This window comes from Macrotis lagotis, chromosome 2 (assembly GCF_037893015.1).
Source record: "Macrotis lagotis isolate mMagLag1 chromosome 2, bilby.v1.9.chrom.fasta, whole genome shotgun sequence".
NCBI classification, from domain to species: Eukaryota; Metazoa; Chordata; class Mammalia; order Peramelemorphia; family Peramelidae; genus Macrotis; species Macrotis lagotis.
In genome coordinates this window covers 221827095-221843916 of record NC_133659.1, presented here as the reverse complement: position 1 = coordinate 221843916, position 16822 = coordinate 221827095, and the positions used below count along the sequence as shown (strand labels likewise).

The window sequence follows — 16822 nt, the reverse complement described above, 5'->3', positions numbered from 1 at the left end:
GATTAATCTATACTCCATACATTCTGTGGTTGTTGAGAGGTGGAGGGAGGTGAACTATGGAATCAACTCTCTTTTATAGATTTGGGGCAGTTTACTTTTTTCTTAGCTAGTTGTTCCTTCCTCTTTCATTTCATACATTTCATATTACCCATCTTCCTCAACTATGTCCTCTTATATGACATGGAAAGAGTTAAGCCCTTGTTGCCGGCTGGCAGACAGAGAGGTAATTGCAGTTGGCATCGAGTATAGAGGCCTTTCCGCTCCTGGCACCCAGCTCCATCGTAACTCAATGACTCTGATGAGCGAATGTCGTGTTTACTGACAGTCCATCAGACTTACACTGTACACCTCGTGTTCCAACAAGGGAGATTAGCGCCCAGCTCAGGGTGGGGGACAGGGGGAAGGGGAGGAGAGAGAGAGAGAGAGAGAGAGAGAGAGAGAGAGAGAGAGAGAGAGAGAAGGGTTTGCTCTTTATACAGGACAAGTGAAGAATGAGCAACAGTTGTTAAAAATCATCTCAGCTTTAAACTTCAGGACAGAGTTCACTTTCTGGGAAAGATCAAGGACTCTCATCACTATTCAGTAAATAGGAATTGGATAGGAGCTGTAGTAGCATTTATAGGGGAAAAGGACTTTCTACCCTAATCTTTCTCCTACCCTTTAAATCTCATTTCCCCTAAAATAATATTAATCAAATAATCACTAGCTGAGTTTGAGAAAACGATTTTATAGATGTTATCTCATTTGATCCTTAAGAGAGCCTTGGGAGGTAAGTACAATCATTCTCAACTTACAGATAAAGAAATTGTGGCAAAGGTTATGCATCTTTCCCAATGTCACACAATGTCTGAGACAGGGCTTCCTGACTATTTAACGTGCTACCTAGCATCTCTCAGCAACACTTGTTGGTCATCACCAAAAGGAAAGTAGACAGAGAAGGGTAGAGACTGAAGGCAGTGTCATCAGGAATAACCATGAAAACTCCTTCAGACCTCTGTTTGGGAGACCTCAGTGCTCCTTCACTCATCCATGCCCCACTTAGAATTCTGAACAAACTGACGCCGATGTTCCCAGTCTATTATATAAAGCCCCTTAGACTAGATGCAAGGAGGAGTGGATGGAATAGGGGGATGTATGTGTGTGGTGGGGGAAGATGTCATGAGTAGGCCTCTAGGGATCATAAGAAGCTATCCTAGCATAAACAACAGTCTGCTCTATCAACTGTCTCCCTGGTCTGTCACAGGTGCACGTGGGGGGGCAGGGACAATGGTGGGATCGGAAGCAAAGCTTGATGAGAGAAAATGACATTATCTTTCATTTTCTCATAAGAGTCCCAGGGATTTGGGGAGATGGTGAATGGAGGGAGCAGAGACCAAACTGTCACCCTCTGATTTGTATTAGGCTTAAGCTACTCCTGAGATGGAAAAGACTGCTGGGGTGATCTTTTATCCCTTGAAGCCCCTCCCCTCCCTCCAGTCACGTCACCACAAGGACTATGTCTCCTCTCACCCCGACCCACATGACTCTGGGAATCTTGCCAGCAAAAGGCGGCAGTTTGTGGGCTACACCACCTGCTGGGGCCCAGAAGAAAAGGGGTCCATCCTTCTGTCTATCCTTGAGTTGGGGGAAGGGGAGGGAAGAAGAGTTACCCTTAAAGACAGTGACAGGTTGATAGACCCCACCCCCATCCCTTAACTTAGACCTAAAATCTCCCTCCTCATGTCCTTAAGTTCAACCGCCCCCAACCACCTACTTCCCCCTCTACCAACGGCTTCCTGAAGGACAGTTTAGATTCAGCATCTCCACGATATTCTTTCCCCCATGTTCCCTGTCATCTCCCTTGACAGATTCCTTTCCTTGCCAGAATTAGGATAGATTAAATGAGACTTCAGGATATAATTTAGCTTTGGGGAGGGTAGGAGGGAACCATAATCTGATTCCCCACTCCTTTACCTTAAAGCCAGGGACTCCCTAAAATGAACTCAGGGACAGAACCTGGCTTCAAAGTGAAATAAGATAACGTAGAAGGGAAGTTTGGTAAATTTGCCACATAGCTTACTCATGGACCCTTCTCCTTTCAACACCCTACTTTATGCCATCTTTGGAAGCCCCTTCTGTAGTAAAAGACCCCTTCTTACCCTTATCCCTCTTTCCTCCCTGCTTTCTCTCTCCACCTCAAGGGGGAATTTGTCCCTTTACCCTCAGACTATGTTTTGATGAGTAGGGTAATGGAAGAGGAACTCAGAAGATCAAGTTCCATTTCCCTGGCCACCCTAACCTCACCTATCCTTGAGTTGCAGTTACTTCAAGAGAGAAGTGGCTTGATGGTAATGATGAGGATGTACCATTTGTATGTTGATCAATATACTCCATCAGGATATTTTCCCATCTGTACTTATTATAGCCTCAGCTGTGAGGGAGTGTTCATTTGATAGAAGAAGAAATTGAAGCATAGTTAATTTAGTCATTTTTTCATTCATTCAATCATGTTTGACTAGGGTTTTCTTTTTCTTTCTTTTTTTTTTTTTAAAGATTTTTGCAAGGCAATGGGGTTAAATGGCTTGCCCAAGGCCACACAGCTAGGTAATTATTAAGTGACTAAGGTCGGATTTGAACTCAGGTACTCCTGATCCCAGGGCCCCGTGCTCTATCCACTGCGCCACCTAGCTGCCCCATGACTAGGGTTTTCTTGACAGAAATACTGGAATGGTTTGTTTTTTCCTTCTCCAACTCATTTTACAGATAAGGAAACAGGCAAACAGGATTCAGTAACTTGCCCAGGGTCACACAGCTAGTGTTTAATACCAGATTTGAATTCAGTTCTTCCTGACTCCAGGCTCAGTGCTCTTTCTATACACTGTTCCACCTATCTGCCCCTGAAGTACAATAGAGTTGGGATGATGTATTTGATGATGGAAACAGGACTAGAACAGGTCTCCTGACTCTGATAATGCAGAAGCTACACTCTCCTAGCATTTAACTCAGAAAAGAGAAAGAGACCCCATCCTCTGACTGAAGACTAAGAACCCAACCTTGAGGGTAACCAGATTAGAACTTTACTAGAATTACACTCCTAAGCCTCTACCAACTCTTAAGTATTTTTACCTTTTACAAAAAGCCCCTTCTTAGAAGTTTTCATCTATGGGCCTACTCAGGGTCCCATAAGTCCTAGTGATGGGGAAGGCTTTATGATGAGCAAAGCCCAGAAGGCCTTTGGGTCATGGGGGGTGGAGGGGGGGAAGAAGGTAGGATTTCAGTTATCGATAGGAGAGAAGATAAGAGCCAGGGAGGACTCTTGGCCAACATGGCAATTGGTTGGGGGATGGAAGGACTCTTCCCAAGAGAATATGCATGTACCTTTGGTTTAGCTGTTGTCTATATCAGTGTCTTTATATGTGTGATTGTTAATTTGGGCATGTGTGTGTGTCCACCTAGAAATGTCTTTAGATGTCTCCACAACATGAGGATATAAGTTTATTTATAAAGAGTGAAGTTTTTTAAAAGGGTGAACCACTCCCCATATACACCTGGGAAAGTCACTGTGCTGAGTTTACCAGTGGTCAAAACCAGCAAGTCTCAGACTGGGAGGTTCTTGGACTCTAGTCCCTAGTTCTGCTACTCCTTTATTAGGTAACCCAGAATTAGTATCTCTCCTTACTCTGCCTCAGTTTTCCCAACCCATCTTCACTTTCATGCTATGCTTTCATCCTGGCTCCCTTCCCATTTCCCCTTAGATGAGGGGGGGAGGGGGGGGGAGAGAGAGAGAGAGAGAGAGAGAGAGAGAGAGAGAGAGAGAGAAGGGAGAAGAGAGAGGAAGAGGGAAAGAGGCAGAGAGAATGATAGAGACAGACAGAGTGAACGACACAGAGAGACAGAGACTGACAGACAGAAAGAGAGATAGATTTAGAGACAGAGAGAAAGAGACTGAGACAGATACACACACACACACACACAGAGAGAGAGAGAGAGAGAGAGAGAGAGAGAGAGAGAGAGAGAGGTGGTATTGGCAACCTGCCCTGGCATCATGCCTTGCTGCTAGTTTGGATGGGTGCCAGCTGGCTTCTGGCATGCTCAGGCCTGTTCCTTTGCATTGCGTGTTGAGGCGAGGGGAGGAAGTCGAGGGGAGGGGGCACACGACAAGGCCAAGGAGGCAGAAGGGAGTGAGGTAGGAATGGGGTGGACCCAGGCACAGGGTGGAACTTAGGAGTCTTTCCACCGTGAAATTACACTCAGAGTAGCCAACACAGGCTCACCTCTCCCATTTCTCCTCATTCTGGGGAAGAAAGGAAACCAAATGACCTAGCCTCCCTCTAAGCTCCCTCTCACCACCCATCCCAAGGCATGTGAGGGTTGGATCCCTCAAAGAAGGAGTTGAAGCATCTGGGTCATGGCAGGTGGGGTTTCTGAAAGGGTGGTGGGCAACTGGGCAGTATGAAAGGGTATGAGAGTGAGGAAGTCTTTGAGATTGAAATAAGCAGAAGAGGGGCCAGCTCTTAGCCTCTTCCACATTCCGGGGCCCTGTCTCTCTCCTCATCCAACAGAAGCTTTCCTCCCTGGCCTGGACTAGCTTTAGCATCTGTTATCCAGCCAGGGCCTTGGGTAGGAGAAGAATGAACTTTTTAATGCTCCCACCAGTCCAATACATTTGGCTTTCTGAGAGTTCTTTGGGTGGGACTTGGGGAAGCTCCCACAGAGCTGGGCAGAAAAGTTGAATTGGGTCTGGAGCTGATGAGTTGGTCATGAAGGAACATCTGGGGACAAGACAGAGCCAAGGGCAGCTGCTACCCCCTTATCCTTCAAACCCCAGACCCTCCCAAGAGGCCTATTCCTACTAGGAGAAGATGGATTCATCTTCTGGTTAGAGGTTGTGGTGTGTGGGGTGGGTCAGAGAGGACTTCAGGCCTCTCTTCAACTGAGGTAAGCCAAGCATCCTGGCCCACCCTGTTCTGGGTGGGTCAGAGCAGGGGTGGTGCTGGTGGGGTTCAGTGCAGCTGGTTCTATTGTCAGGGAATTCCTGCCCCCTCCTTCCCCACCCCACCCCCCAGCTGTTGAGACTGGACCACCCACAGGGCCGATGAAAGGAGATGCTGTTTGATGGGGGCCTGTGCTGGGGAGGGAAATGGGGAACAGGCTAGAGGTTGGGGGCAAGGAAAGCATGAACAGAAACTTCTGAAACTTATTTCACTTGTGGTCTCTTGTCTCTGGAGGGGGGGAAATTTCTGAAATAAACCAGGCACATAGACCCACTTCTTACCCTAACTTTAACCCGTTATCCTTCTGTTTTCTAAAACCCCAGCTAGGCAAAATTCCCTGATCCCAAACTCCCATCTATTGAGTCTGCTGAAGTCTTAAGTCAAAGGTCTGGCCTCAAAACAAAAAGTCTCTAATTGGAGCAGAGAGGATTCTGACAGATCCCAGGCATTCTCAGGTCTCAAAAATCAACATCTTGCTCCTCTTCCCCATTATCCTTGGTGTTTCTTATAATAGCTTATGTTTGGGGATTCAGCTTAGTCTTTGGAGGAAAGAAGCAAATTTTCCTATTTGGAAGGTTTGGAAGGAGGTTCCCTGAGAAACCCAGAAATATTTCTGGACATCATTGAAACCCTAACCCCAATATCACACATCCAAGTCTTAGCAGGATCTAGAATTGACTCCAGTTCCCCCCACATGAATATAAAAATCATTTTTATTGGTCAGGAAATGACTCCAGAGGAGGTCTTAGGTTTAGGAAAACATCTATCACTCTCTAAGGTGGTCCTTCCACCCTAACTAATTTCCTTTTTTCCTTATTATATTTCTGATCAAGGACACTTTCTAAGAAATGAATTCCTTTCATAGAAGGACTTTTTGAGATTACCCTTGTGGTCCAACACCATCATTTTACTTGTGATAAAAGGGAGGTAGAAGTGACTGGTGCCCAAGGTCATACAGTCATCCTTCCTCATCCTTGCCTTTCTCCCCACATTGAGGACTCTCCAAGCCAGATTAAAACACAAAGTCCCTCATGACTCCCAGTCAAAGTGACCTGCAGTTAGGGGGCAAACAGCTGCTATAACAACCATTTAGTGATTCTGAAGGAATTGATTAAGAGGTCTGGTCAGGAAGGGGATAGAAGTGACAGAATGGCATAGTCCCCAACTTGAAGTAAAGAAAATCAGAGTTCAAATCCTCCCTCAACTGTTACATGGCCATCAATGTCCTCAATTTCTTTTAACCTCTCAGAGTCCCAGTTTTCTCAGATGTAAAATGGGAATAACTATACACATAGGTATTGGTTATGCCTCACAGGACTGTTGTGCTCAAAATCAGTTTTATTACATAAAACATTTGCAAACTTTAATGTATTATGTAAATGTGCATCAGTATCTCTATTTTATCATGAAAGCAAGTCCTTTCTAAGATGATCCTGTGAGCTGGACCAGACCTTTCTAGAATGGTATGGAACTAGGGATAAAAATAATTGTTAACATAATCAGTCATAATTCACACTCAGATGGCACGTTTAAGTTTGGGAAGTGCTTTCCTCATAACAATCCTGTGAGGTAGGTGGAGTAACCCCATTTTATTCATGAGCAAACTGAGGTTCTACAATTGAGTATCATCAACAGTAATAATAATTAGCATTTATATAGTTCTTAAAGGTTTCCAAAGCACTTCATGTAATCCTCACAACTACCCTGGAAGGTAGGTGCTATTATTCCCCCTCCCCATTTTACATAAGAGGGAACTGAGGCACAGATTAAGTGACTTTGTCCAGGGTCACACAGATATATGTCAGAAGTTGGATTTGAACTAAGGGTTCCTTGACTCCTGCTCCAGCACTATCTTCACTGCACTACCTAGCTGCCTTTAGGGCAGTAGGTGTCTGAGGAGATAGACATTCAGACTTAGGTTAGACTCAAGCCCATATAATTTTCATATATCTTTTTAATCAAGTGAAATCAGTCAAAAAATAACATTAATGGAATAGCCTTGAAGTGGGGTCAGGACTAGATATTTTTTAAAGAATTAAAACATTGGGGCAGCTAGGTGGTATAGTGGATAGAACACTGGCCCTGGAGTCAGGAGGACCTGAGTTCAAATGCAGCCTCAGGGACTTAATAATTATCTATCTGTGTGGCCTTGGGCAAGACACTTAACCCCATTGCCTTGCATAAAAAAACCTAAAAAAAAGAAAAAGAAAATATTAAGGAAAAGCAGAGGGGATATGTGGAGAAGGGGTCAAAGGTAAGGGGATGGGCTTGTTGTCACTGTGTAGGGGGCTGGCTATATGAACCATAGTGGTTTTTTTTTTTAAACTTAACTATGATAGCTCTTCACTACTACTCTAGATGGTAGAATGGATAGAGCATCAGACCTGGAGTCAAGAAGACCTGAGTTCAAATGTGACCTCAGAAAATTACTGACTAGGCAAGTCACTTAACCCTATTTCCCTCAGTTTTCTCATCTGTCAATTGACCTGGGGAAGGAAATGCCAAACCACTCCAGTATTTTTGCCAAGAAAAATCCTAAATGTGGTCACAAAGAAATACACAATTGAAATTACTAAGCAACAGCCCTCAAAGTTGCCTCTATTGAACAGTTTCTGTAACATCCCCTTAGAGGGGTTACCTTGGGCTCCTATGTGTCTGGCTAGGCTTCTGGCTCCGGGTCTGAAGAGTCATGCTGGTCAGTATGAAGAAACTTTCCAGTCTTTGGTTTCCTTTCCCTATTCTGGGACCTTGGTTGAGGGGACAATAGTGCCAGGGTCAATAGTTCCTGGGACATCCAGTGAGGGCCCTATAAGTGCTCTTATTATTTCCATTTTGTAGATGAGGAAACTGAGACTGAAATGAGTTAAGCGACTTGCCCAAGGCCACACAGCTAGTAAGTGTTTCATACAGGATTTGAATTTGTTTTCCTGAATGCCAGTTCCTATACCACCTACTCCCCCACCTAGTTCCCCATAACCAGCCGGTATACCAGTTTCATGCAGGGTTTGCATGTGCTTCTAGGTTCTTGTGTTTGATACCATATCTAAATGTCTAAAGAAAAGGCACTGGTGACTTTGACTGGGATGGGAATTGGGGTTGGGAGGCTGTATAAAACTCCAGTCCTTCCATTGCAAGGAAAGTGCTCTGTCATCCTTAAAACCCTATAGAAATGTGAGCTAAAATCACCACCTTCGTTATTATTAGATACACATGTCACTTGGCATGAGTCCAGGGGCTTCTGAACTATTGCAGTCTGAGGCTGTGTCCTTAGAAATATGTGATGTCACATAGACCATTATCAAATTCTGGAAACCACACTTTAAAAGCCATGAGCGTTTTCACTTTTATTTTTGTAGCCTCAAGACAGAGCCCTGTGACTGACACATAGTAGGCATGTTTTAAATGCTTGTTGATTGACGGGTTCTTAGCAGAACTGGAACGTGACCAAGATGTTGTAAAGGAGAGAAACTGGATTTGTTCTCTTGCATTAGAGGGCAAGAATGAGAACCAAAGGGTCCAGGTTATAGGGAGAGAGGCAAAAATATTGACTCAGTATTGCAGAGCCTAACAGAGTAGGGGGCTTCCATCTCTGAAGGTGTTCAAGATGGGTTGGAGTTAATGACCACTTGTCCTGAATATCAAAGAAGTTTAAGGCATTGAAGTTGTGAAAGGATTTATGCAATGATCCCAGAGGCCCTTTCTAACCAGAATACTCCGGGATGCTGTGTGTCTCTACACCTGCTCTCCATAGACCCAGGCCAGAAGCCTGCCTGGCTTCCTGCTCCTCCCCCTACCCCTCAGGGCTGGACTCCCTTTTGGAAGGGTTCCCTTCTGAGCTTGGGTTACAGTGGAATACCTCTCCTCCCTTTGAAGTATGATCCAAGGGCACAGGGAGTTCCCAGGGCTCTGGGGCACACTGCCCACTCCTGTTGTTCCAAAGGAACCTGACCACTGTTGCCCAGGCTTTTGACATCTTCCCTCAGATGGAAGAAATCATAGCTTCCATCCCTCAGGCAGAGCCAAACTAAGTCATCTGGGCAAAGTTTGAGGGTCACACTGCGGCTTTGAATCCGAGCCTGAGCCTTCACTGTGGCATGTATATCCATTTGTTTTTTTAATATTTTACTTTTCCCCAATTATATAGCATGTACATCTTGATTTTCCTGAAGAGTGGGATTTTCTGACACTAAAAATATTTGTATTTTTTAAAAGTAATCTTGAAAAAGGGCAGTGTGAGGGTAGTGGAGAGTTACCTGGCAAACACATTGATCTGGATTCAAATCCAGTCTGATACATACTGACTGTCAGCCCAGCCATATCACTTAATATTAGTGGTACCTGTAACTCTCGAAGACTTTTAAGTTGTGAGGAGCTGCTTGTCTGTATTTACACTGGGAGTTTTCTTATCTACACCAATAAAAATAACAAATTTGGATCAGGATAAAAAAAAAATCTGTCTTGCAGTTTCTCAGATCTCAGACTCCATCTCCTAGCTCTCCTCAATGCTTAGAATTTGCTACCTCCACAACCCTACCTTCTGGTCTCTCTAATATCCTTCAAGACTTGTAACAAATCCCACTTTCTGCAAGAATACCACCCTCTCCCTTAGAATCCTTCCATCTAATCTGTGTATATCTGTCCTTTATACATAGTTGTTTTCTTCATTAAAATGAGAGAAGGGTTGGTGTAGCTGCCTTTCTTTGTGTCCTCGATACTTAATTCAAGGCCATGGAGGAATGCTGCAGAAGTGAATCAGCTTAATAAATGCTTGTTGACTGTCTGTATTTAAAATATCCTTTGTACCCTTCCTCTCACTGGGACAATCACCAAGCACTCTAAGAGAAATAGAGCCTGGGAGAGGGGGCTTGTTGGAATAGCAGGAGCAGTAGACTCTGGGGAGAATATTGACTGCTGAGAGTATGGGTAAGGCTAATGACGAAAGCTTATGTTTATATAGCATTATACAAAGCACAGCACTTTATTTTTATAGCTTGCAATTATCTATGTGATGCAATATCACCATTTTATAGGTGATCAGCTGAGTCTCAGAAAAGTGAACTGATTTGTGTGTAGACAAGTAATAATGGCATTTAAGGAGCTCCTTAAGGTTTGCAAAGCACTTTCCATATGTTAACTCATTTAATCCTCACAACAGTCTTGTGAGGCCAGTGTTATTATTATTATTATTATTATTAGTAGTAGTAGTATTCTCTTTTTTACAGATGAGAAAACCATGACATAGAGAGAGAGTAAATGACTTGCTCAGGGTTACTTAGCTTGTAAGTATCTGAGGCAGGATTGGAACTCTTCTTCCTTCTTCTTCTTCCTTTTTCTTCCTTTTTTTTCTTCCTTCTTCATCTTCTTCCCTGGATCCCCAATTCTGGGCACACTTTCCATTATATCATACAGCTTTGTGACTTTTAGGACAGAGGTAAAGTTTGAACCCAGATTTTTTTAATGTTCCTTTTCATTTTTTATGAATTTTGCAATATTTTGAAGAACAGAAAAAGAAGATTGCATATAAAATCATAAATCTCTATGACTTGAATTTTTTGACATATAGTTAATAAGATAGTTCTATCACTGCCCTGCTTGGCTGTATCCCCCTCTGAACTCCCTTCTACTGAATTCTCTTTATTTTAAAGAACTGGTTGTGATTCTTTTCTTTTTGCTTCCTCCCCTCCCCCACACAAACTCTATCATCAACTCCTTATTCCCCCATTTCACTGGCCCCCCCATTAAAAGTTCTCTCATGTCAAATACCCAAAACATTTATGCACAGTGGCTATGTCCAGTGATATGGAACTTGTTCTGCACCTCTGATTCATCTTCTGATCAAAGTTCTGATCTTTTCAAAGTTGTTTTCCTTTACAATGTTATAGTTGTATAAATCCTTCTCCTGACAGCTCACTCTACTCTTCATCAGTTCACACATCTCCTCTCAGGCTTCTCTAAATCCTTTCCTCTTGTCATTTCTTATGACTCATAGTATAATATAATAATTCATAATTTTCCTATTCCATAATTTATCCAGTTATTTCCCAGTTGAAGGTTATGTCCTTTGTTTCCAGCTCTTTGCAACATCAAAAAAGACTGCTATACATATTTTTGTGCAAAAGGAGCCTTTTCCTTTTTCTTTAATCTCTTTGGAACAGATCTGATTCCCAGGTCAAGGATTATTTTCATCATGCCACAGGATTAGTCAGACAGGATTTTAAGATTGGGCTATACCTGTTGACTTGTGAATTTGTAGTTGCAGAACCTTAGCTCTTATCTAAGGAAAACCCATGGAAACTTGACCTTCCTTGGCCTTCTTAGGATAGTGTCTATCTTTAGGAATAGGACCTATGGCTTCATTTGCATAGATGTAGAAATTCCTTCTGCCAAGTACAGTCAGCCCTTTCCCAAAGCTTTTCTTGCAAAGTGGTCCAGAGTAGTGAGACTTACCCAGGGTCACATACTTAGTGGTTTCAGAAATGAGATTTACACTTAAGTCCTCTGGCTGCAAGGCTGATGTTTTCTGTCCACTGCAACACAAACTCTTTGACCTATTTTAACTTTATATGTTATTATATTAAAATATTCTTCTTAGTTATTATGTTGTTATTGTTGTTGTTGTTCAGTTGTGTTTGAGGTTTTCTTGGCAAAAATCCTGGACTGGTTTTCCATTTCCCTCATTTTACAGATGAAGAAACAGAGGCAAATGGGGTTAAATGACTTGTCGGGGTCACACAGTTAAAGTGTCTAAGGTTGGATTTGAATTCATGAAAGTGAATCTTCCTGACTCCAAGCCCTGAACTCTATCTATTGTACCAACTAGCTGCAAACATTTAAATCAAGGATGATGTATAAAGCTAAATTGGCATTTACCACACTCCTTTTATTGTGAACCTGCTCTGGAGGTGAGCTTTTTAGAGTTTTATGGTGGAGGTCAAGTTAAAAAAAAAAAATTCAACCAATTTGTAGGCATAAGAGCCAAGTGGGACAAATTCTTTCCCTTCTCTTTCCCATCTCGACCCCTCCCTACCTTTCTTCTTAGTTACAGGAAAAAGTTTGGGAACAGGTGAAGGCCCTCAAAGCATGAGAAGTGAGCACTAATACCAATTACTTCTCCCCCTCAACTCTCTCCAGTATACCCACTCCCCCTCCACCCCCTGGACAGTAGGGAGAGAAGGGAGCTGGGAGCTGAGCCTGGGAGACAGATCCTGCTGCTTTGTGCCTTTGGGAAAATGGCCTTATTGTCTCAAGACAATGATGGGGGGAAGGAAGGGAGAGGGGAGGCTGGAGAGGCTGCTTTCCATAGAAATACTCCTGGCTTGAAGAGAAAGGGAGTTATAGAGGAGGCCTAGGACTGGCTGGCAGGGGAAGCATTGGAGTCCTTTAAAAGCCTCCCTAGGCCTGTTAAATCCCAAACAGAGCAGGGCTTTCAGAAGAAGGGAGTTGGGGGGTTGGGTATACCCCCAGAGCCTAGGTCTGTACTGGCAAATGTCAGTCCTCCACTGTGCAGGGCAGGGGGCTGCTACTTGAGCCTGGGAGGAGGGTTTTGGACACAACATTCTCCCACCTCTTCCTTCCCCAAGTTCCAGACAGTTCCCATACCAGAAGTCTTGTTTCCCCATTCACAGCCCTTCCCTATCCCAGCCCCTAAACACCATCAGCCACTTCCTCCCGGAAAGTAACCAAATGGGAAATAGTCTGGGAGAAGAAAGAAGAAAGGAAAAGAGAAGGGGAGAATCCTTGTTCTGGGAATGGGGACATTGTTTAAGTCTGAGGAAGAGAATGCAGGAAAGGACTTCCCAGAGCCCATTTTGGTTCTCTTTAACATTGTCCATCTTACTACAGAGGTTACTCTTCTTTCTGATAGCCTTCCTATTTATTCGAACATGTGAGAAAATACTATAATTTAAGGGCTCAATCAGTAAGTATGGATAACTACAGGGCCATCCTCTTTTCTAGCAAAATGAAAGAAAGAAAAAAAGAAAGAAAGAAAGAGAAAGAAAGAAAGAAAGAAAGAAAATGTAAGACACCCCCTCCATTCCCTTCACTGTTCCTCAAAGCTCAACTAAACTAGACTTAATCTAGTCTGAGTAGGAAGAGAATGAGCTAGAGGATTCCTCTAAGAATTGAATGTGCAGCAAAGACTTGAACCCAAGACACTTCCTGGAGAATTAACATTAGCCTTCAGTTGATGACTAGCTGGTACAATGGGGGAAAGTGTCCTGGGTTTGAATCCTGACTCTACCATTCCAGCTCTAAATCAGTGATCCTTGAACCTTTGTTCTGGCTTCCTTCAAATCTCAGTTAAAATCCCACCCTCTTCAAAAAGAGGGGTCTCTTCAAGGTTCTTCAAGAAGCCTTTCCCTTTTTCCCTTTCATCTCTAGCTCTGAGATAATCTCTCAATTTTTACTCTGATCTTGGATCTTAATTGTTTGCTCATTATCTTTGTCATCAGAATAAAAGTGCCTTGAGGACAAGGACTGTTTTTTGCCTTTCTTTGTATCCCCCCAAAGCCCTTAGGACAGTCCCTGATGCTTTAGAAACTCAAGATAAATTCTTGTTGATTCAGCATAACTTTAGGACATTAGGCATTTCACTTGACCTCTGGCAGTCCAGTCCTTGTTTACTCTTCTAAAAAAATGAAGGACTGGATAGTCTCTTAGCTCTAAATAGACTTCTCTGGTGTTTGGGGACACCCTGAAGCCCAGTTTGCTGGGCTTAACTCTTCCTGGCAATTATCCAACATTATTACAAGAAACTCTTCTTTATCTCTATTGCTTTTTTTTTCACCCTCCCCGACTATCATCTTAATCTCTTTGTGAACCATTCTTGCTCTTGGGCTTACCCTTTAAAACAGAGCCTGTGCGGACCTTCCCATGGAGGGTCAGGGCAAAGGCTCGAACCTAGCTCACTTCCTCTAGCCTTAATGTGGAGCACATGCATTTTCTGAGTACATTCAGATTTCAGAAAAACCAATGGCTTTTAAAAGGATACATTTTGCTTTTTGAATGTGAATTTAGATATTGGACCTGGAAAGGAATCTTAGAGATTGTTTTAGGATAAGGAAATTGAGGTTCAGTGATTTGCCCAAGGTCACATAGCTAGTAAAGAGTCTGAGAAGAGATCTGAACTCAGGTCTTCTTGACACGTGATCCAGCACTCTATTTGGTTTGCCACATCACCTCTCTTTGTCAGATATGTGACTGATCTGGTCACAAAATCTGGTCACTGTATCTAAGGTTCTAATTCCTTGCTCAGAAGGAAGCAGGGACTTGAATCCTACCCTCTTTATCTTCCTATTCAACTTCGCAAGCATTCCCTCAAATGCTCTTGGATCTAGCCAGATAGAGGAGGCCCAGGGGCACTGGGAGAGGGAGAAGTTTGGAAGAAGTTGGAATAATATAATAACCTTGCTTCACTCCAGGCCAAGAACCTAGAAGGACCATGTGGTTTTCCCGGCCTACCACTCTCACACACACCTCCCCCCCCCCCCATCCCTACAACTGGCTTATAGTAAGGGCAAATGACTTCCCCCAGCTTTATTACACATCATTAGGTGCTGATTGCTCCCTGATTCTGACTATCCTCTGTATAATTGTTGCCATTTATATTAATAGGATTTTTATAAAAAAAATACAAAGTCTCTTGGGTCTTCATGGCAATTCACTTCTGCTAAGGATTGGGGCAAGGGGCACCATTAACAGTACAGGGCTTGAGTTCCCTACAATACTACAGCAATAGTCAGACACTCCAGAGTACAACACAGCCAGTTAGGGGAAGGAGAAAAGAAGGGAAAGGGTGTGTGTTGGGTCCCTGTCCCTCCTGGGAATGTTTGTGGGGGTACTCAGGGAGGGGCTCCCTTCTGCCCAGGACTCCAAGATGAGACCTGGATATGGCACTGCCCTGCTCTTCTGAAGTCCTGTTTTTCCTTTCACTTTTGTCTGTAAGTGTGTTTTCCTTTTCTAAAAGTCTTTCTACAATGCACACCACCACCTCCCTGCTTTCCTTCTCTGCCATCTCCAAATAATACCAGTCCCCCACCCCAACCATCTTCTTTTCCTTGTCACATCCCAAAGTACCTTCTTCTCTTTCCTAGGACTATTTATCCTTGACTTCTTTCTTCATTGTCTCTTTGTTCCTTCAGCATCTTTCCCTGACCCTCCATCAGCCTCAAGACTTTCTCCCAAGGACTGGTGTCAACCAACCCCTAACTGAGGCATCTGGAAGGGTGAATCTCAGTCAGCTCCTCTGGGTCCTACAATCAGCTATTCCCTGATGACCTGTCTCCTCCCCCTCCCCCCTCCACATCCTTTCTCCACCCCCACCCCCAAAGGCTAGCTCAGCAACGAGCCATGGTCGAGCCCAAGTCACATTCCTTGGACGCAGCTGCAGGCAGAGCCCAGCCCCAGTCCCTGAAAGAATCCCAGTGTTTTCCCCAACTCAGGCAATAAACAGAGACCGAACTGGTCCAAGAACAGCTGCTCTGATTCATAAAAATCATTTTTTTTTATTTTCTTCAATTCAGAGGGTTCTATCCTGTTGGAAGAAAGAAAGAAGTCTTTTATCATCCAGTTAGGCAGGCCTGTCAGAGTCTGAGGGGGTCGAGTTTCCCATCCTCTCTGTCTCCTCTCTTTCATTTGGTTCCTTCACACTTGGAATCTCCAAGTCCTGTCCTTCTTTCTTTCCTCCTAACTTTCTCTTTCTTCTTCCTGGTTTTTGTTCTTTCTCTCCTTCCTTCCTTCCTTCCTTGCCCCCCCTTCCATTTATTTCCTCTGAGACTCACACAGATAACCCCAGGCACCAATTCATTACTTTCTCATCCTCTCTTTTTTCTCTCTCTCTTGTTTCTCCTTTGCTTTGCCTCTCCCACGCTGTTTTCTCCCAGTGGTCTTTTCTTTTTTTTTTCTTCCTCCCACTCATCCCCCCTCCCTTCTTCCATGTCCTCATTTTCATCCCTTCTTGCACTTTTTCTTTATGCATCTCTTTCTCTAGGGTCAGAGCCTCCAAGTTGGCAGAGGCATTTTCCAGAGTAGAGCGTCCCCCCAAGCCTCCCTGCCCTCCCTCTGCTCCCACAGCTGGTAAGGGAACCAAAGAATAGAGGCAGTGGTACACAGAGCAGCCTGGGGCCGATGGGGTCTGTCTAATTGGCACTGTGCTCCTGACAGACACGGGCAGATTCCCTCCACTGTACCTACCACCTCCCTCTGCCCCCCAGCAACCAACCACTCCTGTCATGTCTAAGACACTACTAGCAGCTGCTATCTGGCTATATTTGGTCCAGTTTGAAGTTCAGGAGACTGCTTCTGGCAGAGGACGCAAGCTCTTGGTTACAGGGTCTCATTTTGGTGGAGAACATGTGGTCGTATGTTGTCCACTCCCACCAGCACCAGTCTTTGCCTCCTGTGAACCCCTTCTCCCGTTTCCCCTGACAGAGAAAAAGAGTAATTTCTCTGGCGTTCAGAGGGTTAGTGTTCCACCCTCTCTGTCCCCAGACTAGGAGGGAAGGGAGCAGTAGAAGACCGGGTGGGGAGGGCATCCCCACCCTGAGATGCCTTTTCAGTTGCCAATTTATGTATGGATTCTTCCCAATGGGGGAAAAAAAAGAGGCAAGGACCTCCTGAGGGGCTGCAGGGGGGGTTCTGTGCCTGGGAAATTGGCATCTGGGATAGAGGAATTTACAGACTTCTGTTTACCAAAACGAGGGCCAGTAAAAGTTTTAACAACAGCCAATTAAAAGAGAACAGCTGCAGTGATTTAACCAATCTGTCCCTTCCTCTGGCTTTGGGTAGCAGAGAAGCAGTAACCTCCCATCACCACTACTTCCACCCTTGCCCCTCCCAACCCTCCACCC

General features: G+C 44.1%; 1 protein-coding gene across 2 annotated transcripts in view; it reads left to right on the top strand.

Annotated features, from left to right (window-relative positions):
- Positions 1–16822, top strand: part of BAHCC1 (BAH domain and coiled-coil containing 1) — a 151140-nt gene that overhangs the window by 79039 nt on the left and 55279 nt on the right. The window lies entirely within an intron of this gene.